The sequence below is a fragment of the Phaseolus vulgaris genome, chromosome 3 (assembly GCF_051622355.1).
Source record: "Phaseolus vulgaris cultivar YP4 chromosome 3, ASM5162235v1, whole genome shotgun sequence".
Taxonomy (NCBI): domain Eukaryota; kingdom Viridiplantae; phylum Streptophyta; class Magnoliopsida; order Fabales; family Fabaceae; genus Phaseolus; species Phaseolus vulgaris.
In genome coordinates this window covers 17,966,263-17,987,481 of record NC_143500.1, presented here as the reverse complement: position 1 = coordinate 17,987,481, position 21,219 = coordinate 17,966,263, and positions in this window count along the sequence as shown.

The following is a 21,219-nucleotide window of genomic DNA, read 5'->3' as shown; positions in this document are numbered from 1 at the left end:
TGCCAAGCAATTGTGTATGGGGTGGCCGAATGTTTGGTGGAATTCACACCAGGCGTTCTTGTTGGGCCTGAGCCTCTTGTCGGTCTTGGGTGGTACCTTCAGCCTCTCAGCTACATTTGGGATAGCGATGAGGTCCTTCAATTCTATCACGAAGTCATGCCTTGGCGGCACGTTCTCTCTCCTGCGCCCCCTGGCATTTAGCTTTCTTGGCTGATAGGGTTGCTGCTTCACAAGGGTCTTCATCTCTGTCGTTGCCTCGTGCACCCTAAGGGTTTGAGGACGACCTACCGCGCGGCCGCGCGGGGACCACGCATGTGCACTTTTCACTAACTTCTTCCTCCGCCGCAATATGCGCCATCGTGCGATGTCTTATCTCGGCGCAGGTCCTGGGTTGGTTTCGGATGAGTGACTCGCTGAAGGGTCCCGACCCGATGCCCTTCCTGAAAGCTTGCACCATCATTTTTTCGTTCGTAAGGATCAACCTCACCACTTGCGCTCCAAAGTGATGGAGGAACTCCTTCAAAGACTCTCCTTGATATTGTCTTGCATCAAAGAGGTCGTAGGAGATTGACGGGGGGCTCGATTCGCGATGTATTGCGCCCTGAACACCTTCATGAGTTGCGGGAACGACGTCACATGGCCATCAGGGAGGCTGATGAACCAGTCCATCGCTGTTCCTTCTAAAGTGCTCATGAACAGCTTGCATCGCACCGCATCGGAGCCCCCAACCAGCATCATTTGTGTATGGAAAGTCGTAAGGTGGGCCTCCGGGTCCTCCATCTCGGTGAACGTCACCTTGGGCCCTACCTGCGTGGCTGGTATCGCTGCATCCACGATCTCTTGCGTGAAAGGTGTTGGAAACTCTCTGGGTGGTGTTGCAGGCTCCTGATCTGCACCTCACGCTCAGCCGCGTGGGTTCGCAGGTCTCTGCGCAGTTCCTCGTTTGAACGACGCAGTTCTTCGCTCGTGGCTTGCGACGCCACCAAGTCAGGTTGAATGTGTTCTTGGTTTGCTCTCGATGCACTCACCTCTTCCTGAAGGGCTCGCATCATCTCCATGACCTGTTGCAGGGTGAGACCTTCACCCCCGTTTGGTGCAATAGGTCCCTGTCTCGTACTTCTCGTCTCTTGGGTCTTCCTGGTTCTTGCTGGTGGGACAATGTTTTGTATCGTGCCCCACGGTGCACGCCAAATGTTCTTGCCGGTTGACCCGAAATGCCTTCGTGCGTCTACGTCACTTTCGCACTCAGAGTCCTTGCGTTCGTGTGTGCCTTCCCTCTAATAATCACCTGAAAACACAAAGACAAAGGGCGCCCTAACGGCCGTTTGCACTCCGACGCTCAAGTCAGTATTAGGGCTAGGAAACACCGAAATTGTATAATCTTGCTGCTGTGTGTGTGTTTAGCGGTGCAAGAGAAAAAAATCCCGTTGCCAAGTTCGTTACCTTGCTATTTATAGACTGAAACTAGGGTTTCCTCTTTACCCAAAATGGGCTTTTCTCATGGGGCGGGTCCAACACTGTTGTTACCTTGCTCTTAGGATAACCTAGCGCATGGGGTCCCTAACTGGAGTGCGACCTCTGGCGGGGTGACCACCTGGGTTCCTTCTCGTGCACCTGATCTCTGGGTCACCCGCCTCTGAGAGTGCCCTAGCTGTTCACGCGCCATGGATGAAACTCACCCCTGGAACGTGACCCTCATGAGTCATATCTTCCAGTAACTCTATACTTCGTGTTACGCCTGAACGCTTCATCCACTCTACACGTATGGACCTTTATGATCTAGGCTTCTCCCTTATTGATAACTGGCGTGTGGTCTGGGTTCCACCTCTCGTGGCCCAGCTCTACTGTTTGGGTCCCGATGTCCGATCTCTCCACACTATTTAGTGGCACGTCGGTACATCCTGAGGACCGATGTTTGACCAGCTCTTTGGCGCGCGTGGTTTGAAGGATACTGGCCCACGCTGCTCGTAGGGCCCGCCTACGTGGCACCAACATTACTAGTGGTCAGTCAACGCCCGAGGGCTGGTCAGTACAGGCGACATCGACAACAACTTTCAGCTTAAGTTCTTCAGTGGGGAGTGCTTGGGCAGCCGCCTTCATCTTCTTGGCTTTAGCTGCCAAGTATTTCTTGTTGGCTGTCTACAAGAAAACAAGGGAAGTTCAACAAAAAATAAGCAAGTCAGCATCAGTAAGAGTAAAAGAAGGAAAGATACCAATGTACGCTTTTAATCCCCTTGGGGAGAACTCTTTGTTGATAAAGAGTGATCAAAGGCTTTGAAGAATCCAAATCCAATTGTTTAATGCAAGGCTGGAGTTGCTGTTGTGTTTAGGATAGGATCTGGGTAGTTTAAATGTGTAATCCACTCTTTGTTGAATCGAAAGCTAATGAGTTTTAAAACCTTTTTGAGTTTAAAGTGTTTTTTCAAAATAAGTGATAAACAACCTGTTGTTTTGTTGAAACAACCGATTCTTTTACTCTTAGGTGTTTTTGAAAAGGTTGAAAACTGTTTTGGTTGGTTGACTTGCTGTCAAACCAAAACAATCGATTGTTTCGTGGTTTCAATCGATTGTTTCTTTGAAAATCCTAACAAAGTTTTGTTTTGTTAGTTGAGTGTGCTTAAATGATTTCCAACTGAATACGCTCCTCTATGAAATGCTTTGACCAATCTTTGAAGGATATAAATAGTTTGTTTATGTTTTATAACAAACAAGAAAAACAGATTTGAGTTTTTTAAGTTGTGAAAGATTGCTTTCAAGTTTTGAACGTTCACATCAAGCTTTGGGTTTTCTCAAGAAAGAGTGGAATAGGATTACATCTGTATTGGTTTCAGATTGTTCTGTAAACAAGTGTAATTCGTTCTGAATATTCTGTAAATTCTGGTGTTGTTGCGAAGGAGTGTTGTGTGCTCTAGAGGTGGTCAAGATCAACATTCTTGGTGTGTGTTGTGCCAAAGAGAGTGTGTTTCTTGAAGGGTTCAAGGTCACTTCTTTGGTGGTTTGTGTGTAATTTGTTTTGATTGCTTAGTGGATTGCCAAGTGGCTTCTGGAGACTGGATGTAGCTCTTGGTTTAAGAGTGAACTAGTATAAATTGTTTGTGTATCTCTTCTTTCCTTAAACTCATTTAAATTCAGTTGTTATTGTTTTATTGGTATAAACAACCAATTGTTTCGCAGAAACAACCGATTGTTTTTCTGGTGCTTTCCTGTTTTGTGCTTAATTTCTTGGCTAACTGAATTTCTGATTTAGTTTCATACAAAGGATTTTGTTCTGGCTAAAAAAGTTTTCAAAAACCCCTCTTAAACAATTCACCCCCCCTTTCGTTTACATATATTCTAACAATTGGTATCAGAGCTTGGTACATGAAAAATACTCAAGTTTGATCCTAAAATCTTTTTTCAATGGCTGAAAAACTACCTTTTGGGGATGGTGCATCAATTAACTGACCACCCCTGTTCTGTGGTTTGAATTATCAATTTTAGAAAGTTAGAATGAAAGTCTTTGTTGAATCTCTTGATAAAGGAATTTGGGATGCAATTGAAAATGACCCTTTTATTCCTAAATTTGAAAAGGATGGATCCTCTATTGAAAAACCTTGGTCCCAATGGACTGATGCTGAAAATAAAAAGGCCAAGTTTGATTGTATTGCCAAGAATATCATAACATCTGCTTTGAATTCGGATGAAGTTTTCAATATATCACAATGTTCATCGGCCAAGGAGATGTGGGACACTTTGGAAGTCTCCCATGAAGGAACAAATGATGTGAAGAGAGTAAGGAAACATACTCTAATACAAGAGTATGAGATGTTCAAAATGCTTAAGGGAGAATCTATTGCTGAAGTGGAAAAGAGGTTCACTCACATCATCAACCATCTAATGAGCCTTGGGAAAACCTTTGATAAAGAAGAACTAAACATCAAGATTCTCAAGTGCCTTGATAGATCTTGGCAACCTAAGGTAACAACAATTTCTGAATCAAAAGATTTGACATCCTTGACAACGACTTCATTGTTTGGTAAGCTTAAAGAACATGAGTTAGAGATGAATAGACTCAATGTTCAAGAAAGTGAAGACAAACATGTGAGAAGCATTGCCTTGAAAGCTGCCAAGCACAAAAGTAAACAAGATTCAAGTGATGAAAGTGAGGAAGAAAACCTTAGCTTGCTGTCCAAAAAGTTTAGTAAATTCTTGAAGAGAAATCGCAACAAAGAAGCCAACAAAGAAAGGTATGAAAACAAGAAAACTAGTGATTTCAATTTTAACAATTATACTTGCTTTGGTTGTGGTGAACAAGGACATATAAAAGCTTATTGCCCAAATAAAGAAAGCAATGAAAAGAAGTCAAGCTACAAGGAAAAGAAGGGAAAATCAAAAAGAGCATATATTGCTTGGGATGAAAAAGCCAACATATGCTTAATGGCAGAAGGAGATGATGATTCAAGCAGCTTAAGCAGTGTAAGTTCATGTGCTTCCCTAAGTGCTGAAAATTATAGTCAATTGCTTCAAGCTTTTAAAGAAACTCATGAAGAAGCTAACCATTTGGCTCTCTCAAACAACCAATTGAAAGGGTTGAATAACTGGCTTGAAAAAAGGGTCATGACACTTGAAGAAGAGCTCAAAAAATCAAAAAATGATTTTGAAAATCTTGAAAAGCATTGCAAAAACTCTTCTTATGTGTGACTCTCTTGTTTGTGAAAATTGTGAAAATCTTGAAAAGAAATTTCATTATCTTGTTAGAACTATGGATAAGCTTTCAAAGGGTAAATCCAACTTTGAGAATGTCTTAGCATCTCCAAATTGTGTTTTTGGAAAAGCTGGATTAGGTTTTAATCCACAGAACAAACAAGATAAATTTTCAAAGTCTTTTTCAAAACTGACAGGAAAACAACCGATTGTTAAGTCAAAACAACCGGTTGTTACATGCTTTTATTGCATGAAAAGAGGTCATTCAGTCAGATTCTGTAAAATAAGGAAATATTCTGTTCCCAGAGGTTTCATGAAATGGATTCTGTACCGACCAGGTCATCGGGTGCAATGACGTGTCTTGCGCGTGCCCGGGTGGGGCGTGCTCAGTGGAACACGTAGGCTAGAAAAGATGAATGGCTCAGAAATGAGCATAGTCGCCGGTTACACTGAATTGGCGTTCTCCGATCTCTAGTGTGCGTGACCGGCGGTCACCAGAGTTACGACGCAGTCGCCGTATGGGAGTGCTAGGAGATCAGGTGGTAAGAGATCGCCGAGGAATGCTAGGAGCTCGGGTGGTTTACACGTCACCACGAGGAGCACATCGTCGGATCTCCCAGTAAACTCAGTTAAAACTGTTAGAGGCTCAGAAGGGTAATCTCAAGCGTGTAAGTTTAGTAAGATGACTGTTGCGCCAGCATGGGGCGTGAAGGCTAAGTGGGTTGAAGGGAACAAATTGCTCATCAGCGACAGGATTCCCAGAGGGGACATTCGTTGGTGGCAAGGTTTCCTCAGCTAGAGCATGCATGGCGTAGCAGCAGGGAAGGTGGCACTTGCGACGAGCGATATCACAGAGATGATGCACTTTGTTGCATCCGATACTCGCCTTGTCGGGTGATGTTTCACAGCGCATTGTGCGCTAGCTTGCTCCTGAGTGGAGGACTTAGCTGTGTGGCTGGTTACTACACAAGAATGACGTTCAAGTTGCCCTGATCCAGATGACGACACGTGTAGGGTTGGAGGCTACCAGTTACTCCAACCTAGATGATGACACGTGTAGGGTTGGGAGCGATGGAGAAATGACGCTCAAGTTGCCTTGGCTCAGATGACGACACGTGTAGGGCTGGGTGCTACTTGCTATCCCAGTCCAGATGGTGACACGTGCAGGGCTGGATGCGAGCCACGCGTCCAAAAGCATAACGGCCTGGAGAGAAAAGAAACCTAGCTATAAAGTTAACCTTAACAGAATTTGCAGAGGTACGTTTTTCATTACGGCTGATACTGCTAGGGTTGTGTGCCTACAGTACGGTCCTACAGAGCATATTCTCTCTTAGTTTTTGGGTGTTCTTGTCACTGACTTGAGCGTCGGAGCGCCACCGGCCGCAGAGGCGCCACTGTGTGTGTTTCAGGTTCTCAGAGAGGCTATCTATGGAGTGAACTTGGAGGGCACGTGGTGTCAAGCTGGTGAGGAAGATTGTGACGAGGCAACGCTCTTGCGCTAGGTCAACCGGCAGGATCATCTGGCGCCCACCGTGGGGCCGTATAAAAGGTGATTCCCAACCATAGTTTGTGTTTGTGGTGCTTCGAGTGTTTTCTGTTCGACTGCTCGCTATCGCAGTCGACTCCTGGAGTTTTCACCATTTGTTTGGAGTTCTTGAGCTGCTGAGTTTGCTGAGGAAGGATGAGGACAACGCGCTCCAGTTCAGTCGCGCCATCAACCGACGAAGATGCTGTGTCCATGACGCAAGTGATGGACATGATGAGGACGCTGCAGGAGAACGTGGCTGCATCGCGTTCTGAGCAGGAAAGGATGCACGAGGTGCTGGTGGCCTCGCAAGCAAGGAACGAAGAGCTCAACAGGATCAACGAAGAGCTGCGCAAAGCCCTTCAGGAGCGGGAGGAGCGTGCGGCAGGGGACAGATTTGCACCCCCATCCCCACCACGCAGCTTTCCTATGCCATTTTCCCAAGAGATCATGGACTCGGTAGTCCTGGCTAACATTGTGGCAGTGAAAGCGTCTTTCACTGGGGTGGAGGACCCTGAAGCCCATCTCACGGCGTTTCATACCCAGATGATGCTCTCAGGGGGCTCAGACGCGGTGTATTGTAAGGTGTTCATGAGCACTCTGAGCGGAACTGCGTTGGACTGGTTCGTCAATATACCCACTGGCCACATTACCACGTTCCAACAGTTTTCCAAGATGTTTGTTGAGCAGTACATAGTGAACAAGGCGCCACCTTTGGTGTCTTACGATTTTTTTGATATAAGGAAGTACCAAGGGGAGTCCTTGAAGGATTTCCTGAACAGATTCGGAGCTCGGATAGTCCGTTTGCCAGGAAAGGACGAAGAGATGTTCGTGCACGCCTTCAAAAAGGGCGTGTTGCCTGGGCCTTTTAGTGAGTCGCTCATCAGGAGCCACCCCGCCACATTCGCCGAAATCCGGCGACGTGCTGTGGCTCACATTGCCGCTGAGAGCGAGGTCACCGAGAAGAGAGGAAATGTGGCCCCAGCTAAACCGCGCACCCAAGCAAGGGTGCAGCCTCAGAGGGTAATGGAGGCGGCGGCGGGAAAGAGGGATCAAAGGACACGTCATCCTTACGACCCTAAGAAAAATAAGAGCAAGGGACCAGGGCGCCCCAGGGAGAGTAATCGCCCCCCGAGGTATGAGTTTGTGATGGGTTTGGCCGATTTGATCGCCATCCCAAACATAGCTGCCAGGCTCAAAGTGCCTGAGAGAACGGCGGAGAAGATTTTGGGGCCAAAACCATACGCATGGTGCGAGTTCCACAAGAGTTTTGGCCACTCTATCAATTTGTGTTTGGCTCTAGGGCACCAGCTCGCCGAGCTGGTCAAATGTGGCTTCCTGAAGGATTACTTGCTAGAGAAGCAAGCGGACCAAGCATCAGGGTCTCAACCGACGAGCAGCGGAGGGCAACAGCACGAGGTGCCTATTCACGGCGAGATCCACACCATAGCTGGCGGATTCTCCGGCGGGGGGTGCACAGCATCGCCACGAAAGAGGTACGCGAGGTCGATAATGTCAGTGGAAGTCTTTGAGGATCACTCGCCCGACGTGGACATCACGTTCACCAAGGGGGACCGCAGGGACGTGGTGCCTCACGACAACGACCCTATTGTGATCTCGCTTGTCACGGCGGGAAGGACCGTCCACCGGGTGCTGGTCGACCAAGGAAGCTCAGCAGATGTGATGTTTTGGCCAACCTTTGAGAAGTTACAACTGTCCCCTGATCAGCTAAGACCGTATGGGGGCTTCTTGTACGGTTTTTCCGGCGACCAAGTGGAGGTGAGGGGGTATATCGAGCTGAGGACGACCTTCACTGACGGCTTGGCCTCACGAACGGAGAAGGTCAGATACCTTGTGGTAAACGCCCCGTCAGCGTACAACATACTGCTGGGGAGGCCAACGCTCAACAGAACAGGAGTTGTGCCTTCGACAAGGCACATGAAGGTCAAGCTGCCGTCTATGGAGGGTATGATCATCACTATTTGCTCCAACCAGAAGGAGGCGAAGAAGTGTTACGAAAACAGCCTCAAGAACAAGAGGTCTGTGTGCCACGTAACCACAACGCCTCCCCTTGGCATGGAGCAAGAGCGCGAACCCCGGCGAGTTTCGGATGCGGCGTTAGAGGTGGTCGCCGAGGGCGATGTGCCGATGGGGAATGTAGAGGCGAGGTCGGAGAGAAACTGCTCGAAGACCGCCAGAGAAACCGGTATCGCGAGGGCACTAATCGCCAGCGAGAGGAAACCTCAGCCAGTAGAGGAATGGCTCGAGAAGGAGATCAGCGGTAAGGTGTTTAAGTTGGGAAGAACCCTGGATAGCAAGACGCAAGACCAGATCGCCGAGGTGATAAGTAGACACTTGGATGTGTTTGCGTGGGCTGCTTCAGATATGCCGGGGATCGACCCCGATTTCTTGTGCCATCGTTTGGCAATGGACCCCCAAGTCAGGCCCATCCGCCAAAGAAGAAGAAAATTCAATGAGGAGAAGAGACAGGCGATCAAAGAAGAGACACAGAAACTACTTGCAGCGGGCCACATCAGGGAAATCCAATATCCAGAATGGCTCGCTAACGTCGTCCTGGTCAAGAAGAGCAGCGGAAAATGGCAGATGTGCGTTGACTTTACAGACTTGAACAAGGCCTGCCCGAAGGACTCTTACCCTTTGCCAAGCATTGACGCCCTAGTAGACAGTGCATCAGGGTGCAAGCTGCTCAGTTTTCTGGATGCCTTCTCGGGGTACAACCAAATCAAAATGCACCCCATGGACGAAGAGAAGACCGCCTTCATGACGGAAAGGTCATGTTATTGCTACAAGGTAATGCCCTTCGGGTTGAAGAATGCAGGAGCCACGTACCAAAGGCTGATGGACAAGGTGCTCGCGCCTATGCTCGGAAGGAATGTGCAGGCATACGTCGACGACATGGTCGTGACGTCCATGGAAAAAGACAAGCACGTCACAGACTTGGAAGAGTTGTTCACCACAATAGCCAAGTACAAGCTAAAACTGAATCCTGAAAAGTGCGTTTTTGGTGTAGAAGCAGGGAAATTTCTGGGGTTTCTTCTGTCGGAGAGGGGAATTGAGGCTAACCCCGAGAAGTGCGCCGCCATTTTGGCAATGAGAAGCCCCGCCAATGTGAAGGAGGTGCAGCAACTCACGGGGCGGATGGCCGCCTTGTCTCGATTCGTATCAGCAAGCGGAGAGAAGGGCCACCCATACTTCCAATGTTTGAAGAGGAACAACAGATTTGTTTGGACAAAGGAGTGTGAGGAGGCCTTCGTAAAGCTCAAGGAATATTTGGCGAGCCCTCCAGTTTTGTGCAAGCCCCAAGACATAACACCCCTCAGGCTGTACTTTGCCATAACTGAGAGGGCGATCAGCGCAGTGCTAGTGCAGGATCAGGACCAGACCCAAAGGCCTATATATTTCGTTAGCAAGGTGCTGCAAGGCCCGGAGGTAAGGTACCAGGCCCTAGAAAAGGCAGCATTAGCGGTTGTATTCTCGGCGAGGAGATTGCGCCATTACTTCCAGAGCTTCACGGTACTGGTGATGACTGATCTGCCAATCCAGAAGGTTTTGAAGAAGCCTGATGTGGCTGGAAGGATGGTGAAGTGGGAGGTCGAGCTTTCGGAGTTCGACATCAAGTATGAACCCCGGGGATCGATCAAAGGGCAAGTCTTTGCCGATTTCGTGGTCGAGTTGTCCTCCGAAGTGGCACAGAACGCCGATGGTAACTTTCGCTGGGTGCTCTCTGTTGATGGGTCGTCCAACCAGCTGGGCAACGGGGCTGGGGTCATTTTGGAAGGGCCCAACGGAGTGTTGATAAAGCAGTCATTGAGGTTCGCTTTCAAAGCAAGCAACAACCAAGCAGAGTATGAGGCTTTGATCGCTGGAATCCTGCTGGCTAAGGAAATGGGGGCGAGAGTGCTGATGGCCAAGAGCGACTCGCTGTTGGTCACAAGACAAGTAACTGGCGAGTTCCAAGCCAAGGACCCGCAGATGGCAGCCTACTTAGAGTACGTGCAAGTGCTAAGAAGATCTTTTGCTTCATTTGAAGTGGTGCACGTGCCAAGAGAACAGAATGCCCGAGCTGACTTGCTAGCCAAGCTCGCCAGTTCGGGCAAGAGGGGTAGGCAGAGGACTGTCATTGAAGAAACTTTGAAAGCGCCTCGAGCATTCATGGCAGACCACCAAGTTCTCCATGTTTGTAGATCAATGGGAAGACCGGCGAGAAGTCATAGATCCCTAACGCAGGAAACTCTGAGGGCGCCGAGGGTCAGAGCGCGCCCAGCGGAGGGGGCAAGATCGATGCAGATTTGCGCTGTCCACGAGCCAGACACGTGGATAACGCCTTACCAACGTTATTTAGCGGATGGTGTGCTTCCAGTTGACTCAACTGAGGCCAGGAAAATAAAGAAGAGCTTCAGCAAGTTTACCCTTATTGACGGCGAGCTGTACAGGTTTGGATTCACACATCCCCTTCTTGTATGTATACGCGGAGAGAAGTGCACGAGGATTATGGCTGAGCTCCATGAGGGAATTTGCGGGAGCCACATTGGAGGTCGATCGCTGGCGACAAGGACTATCCGTGCAGGCTATTACTTGCCCACGATGAGAGAAGATTGCAAGAGATACGCCCAGCGTTGCAAGCAATGCCAGCAGCACGCCGATTGGCACAAGGCACCCCCAGAAGAGCTGAAGTCGATTTACAGCCCCTGGCCGTTCCATACTTGTATGTGATCTAGGGCAACAGTAAAATCGTATTGCATGCTCTCAGTTAAAAGTTTTAAAGTCCCCATCGTTTTTCGGCGATCGGCGGCATCAGTTAAAAGTTTTAAAGTCCCCATCGTTTTTCGGCGATCGGCGGGATCAGTTAAAAGTTTTAAAGACCTCGTCGTCTTTCGGCGATCGGAGGCACCAACAATGATTAAAGACCTCAACGCCCTCGCGCGTCTTGAGGCGAGAAAGAGATAAAGTCCTCCTCGTCTTTGTGCGAGTGCAGACGAGAACAGATTAAAAGACCTCTTTGCACCAGTAGATAGAGGCAAGATTAAAAGTCCTCAGTGCATCCAAGGGGGGTGGAGATGTACACCCTGGGCAAGTTGAGGCACCAGATAAAGTCCTTCTCACCTTAGAGTGAGTTCAGGCAAGATAAAGTCCTTCTCACCTTAGAGTGAGTTCAGGCAAGATAAAGTCCTTCTCACCGAGTGAGTCCAGGCAAGATGAGCTGAAAGGTCAGGGGTGTTTGTGACCTTAAATGGTGGGAAGGGAAGGAAAATGCCTTTCCCCCTTTAAGTGAAACATCAATGTTGACCCAGTAAGACCAGATCATTGTTCTGAAACTCAGGGAGTTAGAGAAGGATCCGAAAGGCGCCTCTACCCCCAGATGAGGGAATAATGATCAAGTCATGAAAAAGAAAGGTAACACCGCCAGAACCTTATGGCGTGGAAGTTGAGACAGTGAAGGGGTTGTGCGGCGAGTGCCAGGTCAGAAGAGTTCCGGGCGATGACAGACGTAGGGGGCACTTCACTCGGCAGATCAGGTAAACTGTATTTTAACACTAGTTTGAATCAAAACCTGCTTCCTAGTAAGTGACCTTACGTTAAGGTTCGTTGCCTTAAGTTCGCGAGTTTTATTGAATGTCATCACCGAAGAGTTGAAAGTTGCTCAAATTTACTTTGTGATCCGATCGGTCATCGGTAGTCGATGACGTCAGCAGCAGAGAACCACGTGGACCACTCGCAGGGTGACGCGTGGACCAGGTGACAGAGAGACCAGGGAGGCGATCGCCAAGAGCGGTGATCGGGGGTCAGTGACCAGGTGACCACCGACAAATTAGGCGGCAGAGAGGTCAGGGGACAGATCATCTAGAATGGTGATCGGTGGTCAGCAGCCAAATGGCCACCAACAGACCAGTTCTCAGACTAACGCCTGGGGGCAGAACGCGAGAAGCAAATAAGCACTGATCAGTCATCGGGTGCATTGTCATCGGGGTCTCGTGTTACACGCAGTTAAACTGGGACTGAGGTTCCCAGCGAGAGCGTCACGCATAGACCTCGCATGAGCACATCTCAGGGAATCATGCACGAGAGTGGCCTGAGGGAACTAGTAAACCAGTCAGTGATTGGTGATTCCCTCAACCCATTACGTGCGTGGCACCGTGAAGGGTAAGCTGTATACGCAGAGAGCAACGTTTGGTGAGTGTGCCTAGACCAGCCATACCTGACGTTCTCCTAAGAGTATGCGATTTACCCAGGTGAGAGAAATATCCTAAGTTACTCCGCAAGGGCGTAACTTAGGCACACAAAGAGAAGCGCTAGAGCCCTTCCAGTATGTGACACGTGTGTGGTTAGATGTGAGTTGCAGGCCTCCACGTGTCATCATCTGAGAGGGGTGCGGTCCAGACAAAGTGCACTCTGTACCACTAAGGGTACAGACAGGCGCAGCCAAGCGCAGAGACGCGTAGACATGCACAGACTCTCAAGCTCTCACTACTGATTCTACAGGTACACTGTCTCTGAAAAGCATAACAGGGTTCTGACACATGCCAGAAAAGCATAACAGAATTCTGTTATGCCCAGAAACAGAGAGAGAGACATAAAAGAGGGAATCAGGGAGAGATGGGAATACGAGAAAAAAGAGCAAGAGTTTTTCACACACACTGCTAGTTTTCTCATCTTTGGTGGTTCTGTGGACTAACTTGATCGTCGGAGTGCAAACGGCCGCTAGAGGCGTCATCTGTGTGTTTTGCAGGTCACGTTCGGAGATCCAATAGAAGGTTCTGAGGGTGATTGTGCAGGAGACGCAGTCGCGTAGACGGGACAGAGAGCGCAAGACAGCGATTCCTCCACGTTCGAGTTGCCGACAGGATCATTTGGCGCCCACCGTGGGGCTCGAGTGAATCGTGGTCCCATATACACCACAGTTTTGAAACTTACCAGAGTTTTACCAACTTCTTTGATAAGGAAAGATGCCAAGGAACAGGCAACCATCACCTGCGCCATCTGCTGACGAAGGAGCTGTGACAATGGCGCAGGTCCTGGAGATGGTGCGCTCGCTGCAGGATAACGCCGCGGCGTCAAAAGCTGAACAAGAAAGGATGCAGACGGAGTTGGCTGCGTCGCAAAGTAGGAACGACGTGCTGAATCGCGTCAACGAAGAGTTGAGAAGGACGTTGCAGGCGCAGAGGGAACACGTGGTAGACGAAAGGATGGCTAGGCAGCCATCACCACCAAGAGCGTTCCCCATGCCATTCTCCCCTGAAATCATGGGAACCATGGTGCCTCCCAACCTGGTGGGGGTAAAAGCGTCGTTCAAGGGGGTAGAAGACCCGGAAGCGCATCTGACGGCGTTCCACACCCAAATGATGTTGTCTGGGGGCTCAGACGCTGTGTACTGCAAAATGTTCATGAGCACATTGAGCGGAATCGCCATGGAGTGGTTCGTGAGTTTACCAGAAGGGCATGTCACGTCTTTCTCTCAGTTTTCAAAGCTCTTCACTGAGCAATATATCGTCAACAAAGCACCTGCAGTGGTGTCATACGACTTGTTCGACGTGCGTCAGTACCAAGGTGAGTCGCTGAAAGACTACCTCAACCGCTTTGGAGCACAAGTGGTTAGACTGCCTAGAAAAGAATAAGATATGCTGGTGCACGCATTTAAGAAGGGAGTGCTGCCTGGCCCCTTCAGCGAGTCTCTCATCAGGAGCCATCCCAGCACCTTTGCAGAGATCCGACGACGTGCGGTGGCGCACATAGTGGCAGAAACAGAGGTTTCTGAGAAGAGGGGAAGTGCTGCACCACCGAGACCGCGTGGTGGGCAAGGAAAACCACAGCAAGCAAGGGTACATGAGGCCAAGGAGGGGAAAAAGGTGCGGGAAAAACCTCGTCCCTATGCGCCAGGCAAAGAGCAGAGCAGGGGGCGTGCGAGGGAGAGTAACGCACCCCCAAGATACAATTTCATGGTGGGATTGGCGGATCTCATCGTTCTTCCTGCTGTAGCGGCAAGACTACGCGTACCAGAGAAGACTGATAAGGTACTTGGCAGAAAGAAGAATGAGTGGTGTGAGTTTCACCAGGCCTTTGGCCACACACTTCACTCCTGTTTGGCGTTGGGGCACCAACTGGCAGAGTTGGTGAAGTCTGGTTTCCTAGCAGATTACCTGCGTGAGCCACAGGGTGATCGCGCATCGGGGTCCCAGACCGGAGAACAACAGCATGAAGTCCCTGTACATGGGGAAGTGCAGACAATCGCGGGAGGCTTCTCTGGTGGGGGATGCACAGCGTCACAGAGAAGGAGATACGCTCGATCGGTGATGGCGGTAGATGCAGTAAATGAGAGTCATTACCCTGAAGTAGACATTATCTTCAGGAAAGCTGATCTACGGGATGTTGTCCCGCACGACAACGACCCTGTGGTCATTTCCCTCATCACAGCGGGAAGACGAGTACACAGAGTACTCGTAGATCAAGGAAGCTCAGCAGACGTCATGTTCTGGCCAACATTCAACAAGTTACAGTTGTCACCTGATCAGCTGAGGCCATATACCGGGTGTCTCTACGGTTTTGCAGGAGATCAGGTAGAGGTGCGGGGATACATTGAGCTGAGGACAACGTTCACTGACGGAACGACAGCCCGCACTGAAAAGATAAAGTACCTGGTGGTGAACGCCCCTTCTGCGTACAACATTTTGTTGGGTAGGCCAACACTCAACAGGTTGGGCGCAATACCATCAACGAGGCACATGAAGTTGAAACTGCCGTCGATGGAGGGAACCGTGATAACCATCAAGTCGGATCAGGCTGAGGCAAGACGCTGTTATGAGAACAGCTTGAAGCAGAAAAGAAGTGTATGTCATGTCACCACGAAACCACCACCAGGCGTGCGCGAAGAGCGATCAGTGGTTCGGGAGACACAGGAAGCTCAGAGGATGGAGAACGCTGCGGTGGGGGGCTTCCAGGTAGCCCAAGTTGAAGAAGAAGAGGAAGGCGCGATCGCTCCTCGCGAGTCAGGGATCGCGAGGGCGGTCATCGCCAGCGAGAGAAGGCCCCACCCAGCTGAAGGATGGGTCGAAGTGGACATCGGGGGGAAAAAGTTCAAGTTAGGGGGATCCCTCGTCGAAGAAGAGCGAAAGCTGATCGTTGGTGTGAACGAAAAGCACATGGGTGCCTTTGCATGGTCAGCATCCGACATGCCAGGGATTGACCCCGATTTCCTTTGCCATCGTCTGTCGATGGATCCCAAGGTTCGACCTGTGCGACAAAGGCGAAGGAAATTCAACGAGGAGAAGAGGAAGGTGATCCACGATGAAGCACAGAAGCTCCTTGCTGCAGGGCACATCAGAGAAATCCAGTACCCCGAGTGGCTAGCGAATGTGGTGCTGGTTCAGAAGGCGAGCGGCAAGTGGAGAATGTGCGTGGATTTCACTGATCTCAACAAGGCGTGCCCAAAAGATTCTTACCCCCTACCCAGTATAGACGCCCTAGTTGATAGCGCATCAGGGGAAAGATGCTCAGCTTCTTGGACGCTTTCTCGGGGTATAACCAGATCAGGATGCACCCCATGGATGAGTGCAAGACCGCGTTTATGACAGAACGGTCTTGCTATTGCTACAAGGTCATGCCATTCGGGTTAAAGAACGCGGGGGCCACCTACCAGCGGCTCATGGATAGGGTGCTTTCGCCCATGCTGGGGAGGAACGTACATGCCTATGTAGATGACATGGTGGTTACATCTCGAGAGAAGAAGCATCGTGCAGCTGATCTGGAGGAACTGTTCACCACCATTGCCCTGAAGCTCAACCCAGAGAAGTGTATTTTTGGTGTGGAGGCTGGGAAGTTTTTGGGTTTCCTCTTAACAGAACGGGGAATCGAAGCTAACCCAGAGAAGTGTGCAGCAATCGTGGCAATGAGGAGCCCAACGACGGTGAAGGAGGTGCAGCAGCTCACCGGTCGCTTGGCAGCCTTGTCCCGGTTTATGTCCGCTGGAGGGGAGAAAGGTCATCCATACTTCCAGTGTCTCAAACGCAACAGCCGATTCCTTTGGACACAGGAGTGTGAGGAGGCCTTCATCAAACTGAAGGAGTATCTGGCGAGCCCACCAGTCTTGCGAAAACCTCAGGTAGGCATCCCTCTACGCCTATATTTCGCTGTGACGGAGAGAGCAGTCAGCTCAGTCCTGGTGCAAGAGCAAGACCAGACCCAGAGGCCTGTTTACTTCGTGAGTAAGGTGCTGCAAGGCCCTGAAACAAGGTATCAGGCCCTCGAGAAGGCTGCCCTGGCGGTGGTGTTTTCAGCCAGAAGACTTAGGCATTACTTCCACAGCTTCACAGTGGTGGTGATGACTTATCTGCCTATCCAAAACGTCTGAAGAAACCTGATGTAGCAGGCAGGATGGTCAAGTGGGCGGTGGAATTGTCAGAGTTTGACATTCAGTATGAGCCCCGAGGACCGATCAAGGGGCAGGTGTTCGCGCACTTTGTAGTCGAGCTGTCGTCGATTGCAACACCTGCAGAAGGATTAGATTTCCGATGGGTATTATCGGTGGATGGCTCCTCTAATCAGCAGAGGAGCGGCGCTGGAGTCATTTTGGAAGGCCCAAACGGGGTACTGATCGAGCAGTCCCTCCGCTTTGCCTTCAAAGCTAGCAACAATCAGGCGGAGTACGAAGCCCTGATCGCAGGAATGTTGCTGGCAAGAGAAATGGGATCAAGAGATCTGCTGGCCAAAAGCGACTCTTTGTTGGTCACCGGGCAGGTTACAGGGGAGTTCCAAGCAAAGGATCCCCAGATGGCAGCCTACCTGGAGTATGTACTGCTCCTGAAGACGTCCTTCACCAAATTCGAATTGGTACACGTGCCAAGAGAGCAAAATGCCAGAGCAGACCTGCTTGCCAAGCTGGCCAGCTCAGGCAAAGGGGGGAAGCAGAGGACCGTCATTCAGGAGACCTTGAAGGTACCGCGAGCATTCGTGTCGGAAAACCAGGTTTTCCATGTGTGCAAATCAATGGAGCATCTGACGATCGGTCATCGGTCGTTGACCCAAGAAACGCTGAGAACACCAAGGGTGAGATCGCGACCGTCGAAGACCGATGAGTCGATGGAAGTCCACGCGGAGAAGGAGCCCGACACCTGGATAACGCCATACCAGTTGTACCTAGAAGATGGTGTACTCCCGCTCGACGTGGCAGAGGCAAAAAGGATAAAGAGGAGTTCAAGTAAGTTTACTCTAATAAATGGAAAACTCTTTAGATTTGGATTTTCTCACCCTGTGCAGATCTGTGTGCACGGCGAGCAATGCACCAGACTCATGTTTGAGTTGCACGAGGGGGTGTGCGGAAGCCACGTAGGTGGTCGCGCTTTGGCAAGTAGAGTACTCCGCGCGGGGTACTACTGGCCAAAGTTGAAGGAAAACTGCATAAGGTTTGCTCAGCGATGGAAACAGTGTCAACTGCATGCAGACTGGCACAAGGCACCCCCTGAGGAGTTGAGGTCCATCCATAGCCCGTGGCCATTCCACACATGGGGGATCGACATCCTAGGACCTTTTCCCCTGGCGATAAGGCAGATGAAGTTTCTCATCGTGGCCATCGAGTACTTCACCAAGTGGGTGGAGGCAGAACCGGTCGCACACATCACCGCACAGAAAGTCGAGCATTTCGTCTGGAGGAACATCGTCTGCCGTTTCGGAATACCCAAGAGGTTGGTCTCCGACAATGGCACCCAGTTCACGAGTCATCAGCTGAGGAAGATGTGTGAGGAGCTAAAAATACAGCAGGTTTTCGCTTCAGTGGAACACCCACAAACCAATGGGCAGGTGGAGTCAGCAAATCGAGTACTGCTCAGGGGGTTGAAGCGAAGACTAGACAAGGCCAAAGGAGGCTGGGCAGAGGAGGTCCCTAGAATTGTATGGTCTTATCATACCACCCCGCAGTCCAGCACCCATGAGACGCCCTTCAGCCTTGTCTTTGGGACAGACGCCATGATTCCCGTGGAGATACAGGAGAGCTCCCCCAGATTCTTGAACTTCATTGCTGAAGAGTCCAATGAAGAACGTAAGGTGAATCTAGACCTGCTAGATGAAGTGCGAGAAGAAGCCAGAGTCAGTGCTGAAGCCGTAAAGAGAAGAGTAGAGCGGAGGCACAACTCTAAAGTGAGGCCCAGGCGCTTCCAAGAAGGTGATCTGGTGATGAGAAAGGCGCATCAGAATGACATGCAGAACAAATTGTCTCCAAAGTGGACAGGCCCGTACAGAGTGGTTGAGACGCTGGAGAACGGAGCCTATCGCCTAGAGACTTTGGAGGGAGGAGCAATCCCCAGAACGTGGAACGCCACCCATTTAAAATTTTATTTCAGTTAAAATTGTACAGTAATTGCGTTCTCGCGCTAAAAGATACATGCTTTGTATGTGGTGGAAACAGTTGAACAGACAAGGGGGCACTCTTTTCCCTAAGGAGGGTTTTTAACGAGGCCACCCAAGTAAAGAAAAAATTTCCAGCATATCAAGTGTGCTCAAGTATATAAGTTAAAATCCTGCTTGCCCCAGGTGCAAGTGCAGGTGATTGGTTAGGCCCTACTTGCCCTAGGCGCAAGTACTGGCACCGATCTAAGTCTTCCTCACCCCAGGTGTGAGCGCAAGCAGTTAAGGGTTTGAAAAGCCAGGGGTGCTAGTAAGACCAAGGGGGGGAAAGGAAAGATTTTGAGAAAATGTCCTTACCCACTTGGCATACACCAATATTGGCCCAGTAAGGCTCTTAGTCCGAAACCCTCTTCACCCCAGGAGTGAGGCAGGGAAGGAACGACTCACCCGAAGGGTGATGACCTTGGGGAAAGGAAGAGGGGTTAGCGAGAAACACTTTTCTTTCCCCAAAACGAGGCATCACTTCGAGCGAATGATGTCAAAGTCTTCTACGCACTTAGCGCTAAAGCGGCAGAGAAGCTAAGTGAAGACTAAAGAACGATCACTGATGAGTCGTCAGTGATTGGTTAGTGGTGCAAAGCAGCGCACGAGGACTGTCAAACACCAAGCTAAGGGAATAGCTAGTCGTGATCAAGTAGAGGCCAAGAACAAGAGAAGCAGATCGCACTAGGCCTAAGCTGGTTAACACTTAGTCGTGTGCGAAGTGAAAGAACAAGAGAAGCAGATCGCGCTAGGCCTAAGCTGGTTAACACTTAGTCGTGTGCGAAGCGAAAGAACAAGAGAAGCAGATCGCGCTAGGCCTAAGCTGGTTAACACTTAGTCGTGTGCAAAGTGAAAGACAAAGCTTAAGATCGCGCTGAACCTAAGCTAGCTAACAGTTAGTCGCGTGCTTAAAGAAAGGTGAAACTCAAGAAAAATACAAGAGAAGAAGCTCATACAAATTGAGAGTTTATCTTCATAACCAAGTTTTATACAAGTTTTGAGTTCTAAGGAAAGTGGTGCAGAAGTGAAAATTTACAAGAAAGAGAAAAGTTTAAGGGGCAGGAGGGATGAGCTTTCCATCCACCACTTCGTGATAGATGCTGAACTGCGAGAGGTCCAGGTCTGGGAGAACGCATCTGATTTGCTCGAGTGCTAGCTCGAATCCATCAGTAAGGGCATCAGCACCCACGTTCATCAAATCAGCCTTCTCCGCCTCCAGTTTTTGCTTTGAGGCCTCCGCAGCATCTCTCTCAGTGGTAACGGCAGCAAGAGAGGAGGCAGCTTATGCTAGTTGGCCTTTGGCTTCAGAGAGTTTGCCCGCCACCTCCTCAAGCTTTTTCTCTCCAGCAGCAGCCGCTTCTTTGGTGGACTCGAGCTCCCCCACTAGCTGAGTGTTCAGTTGGCGCAGAGAGGAGCTCTCGGCCCGTAGCTCCACCACCGCGCAGTCCAAAGAGCCCACAGTCTGCCCCATCAAGATCTCCATCTTGATGGTCTCTTGGACCTGCGCTAGGTATTCCCTCCTAGCTTTCTCCACCATGCCTCGCATTATCTCCACAGACCCTTGAGCAGCTTCGAAGTCACTTCGCAGTGACTCCTTGTCGTGCTCAAGCTCTTTCACCCTCTTCTCCAGGGCTATTTGCTTGCGATGCTGGGTAGAGAACTCCAGGGAGAGCACCATCTGCCTGGCCAGGTGCATGTCCACCTCATCACCATTCCATTCGACAAGCTCCCGGTTGCTAATGAGCTGTCGGACCAGGGTGATGACCCTGCTAAAGTTCTCGTGGCTGGCCCCAGAAGCGCTTGGGCGCGAGCTGGACCCACCACATTCAGCAGTGGCGGTGGAGACTGGCAGTGGTGGTGGTGGACCCCCAGGTTGGGCAGAAGCACCCCCAGCAGGATGAGCAGATGGACCAGGTGATTGGCCTGCTGGGGGGGAAGATGGCAGTGGAGAAGTTGGAGGCAACTGCTGGCATGGAGAAGGAAGGCGTGTGGGCTCTGAGGCAGGTTGAGTAGAAGGAGGAGGGGGTGAACCTTCCTCTACCTCCACCACCTCGATCTCCCCAGGCTGGAGAGACGAAGCCCCCTCGACCGTTGGCTTCTTCCTCTGGCGGTGTATAAGAGGAGAGCCAGAGCTCTCCTATTCAGTTGAGGCAGCAGCAGCAACAACAGCAAGTGAAGTGGAAGCCTTCACTAGTCTTTTCCTTTTCTTTCCTTGCTCGGGGCCTTCAGCTGGCGCGACCGAGAGTGGAGGGGCTGCAATGGGCTCTGTAGTAGAAGAAGAGGAGCCAATTCCCTTGGCTCCCCGACGTTTGGCAAGCTCCAGCAAGGCTAGCCTCCTGTCTTTCCTCGACATTGAGTCTACATAGACGAGAAAAGGAAGGGTTAGTTGGCCAAGTTATGCAAGTAAGTCAAAAAACACATAAAAGCATGCATGAGAAGAGGCAAGTATCCTAAGAGGTGCAAGAAGAGCTACCTATATATTTTTTCAGAGCCACCACATCAAATTCATCCTTGATGAGGCGAGCGGAGTTGTACTTGGCCCCCAGGAGCAGCCCACATAGCTCGCGCTCGTAGGGGCCATGGTTTCGAGGTCCCTGGATTTCTTGAATTCAAGCCCA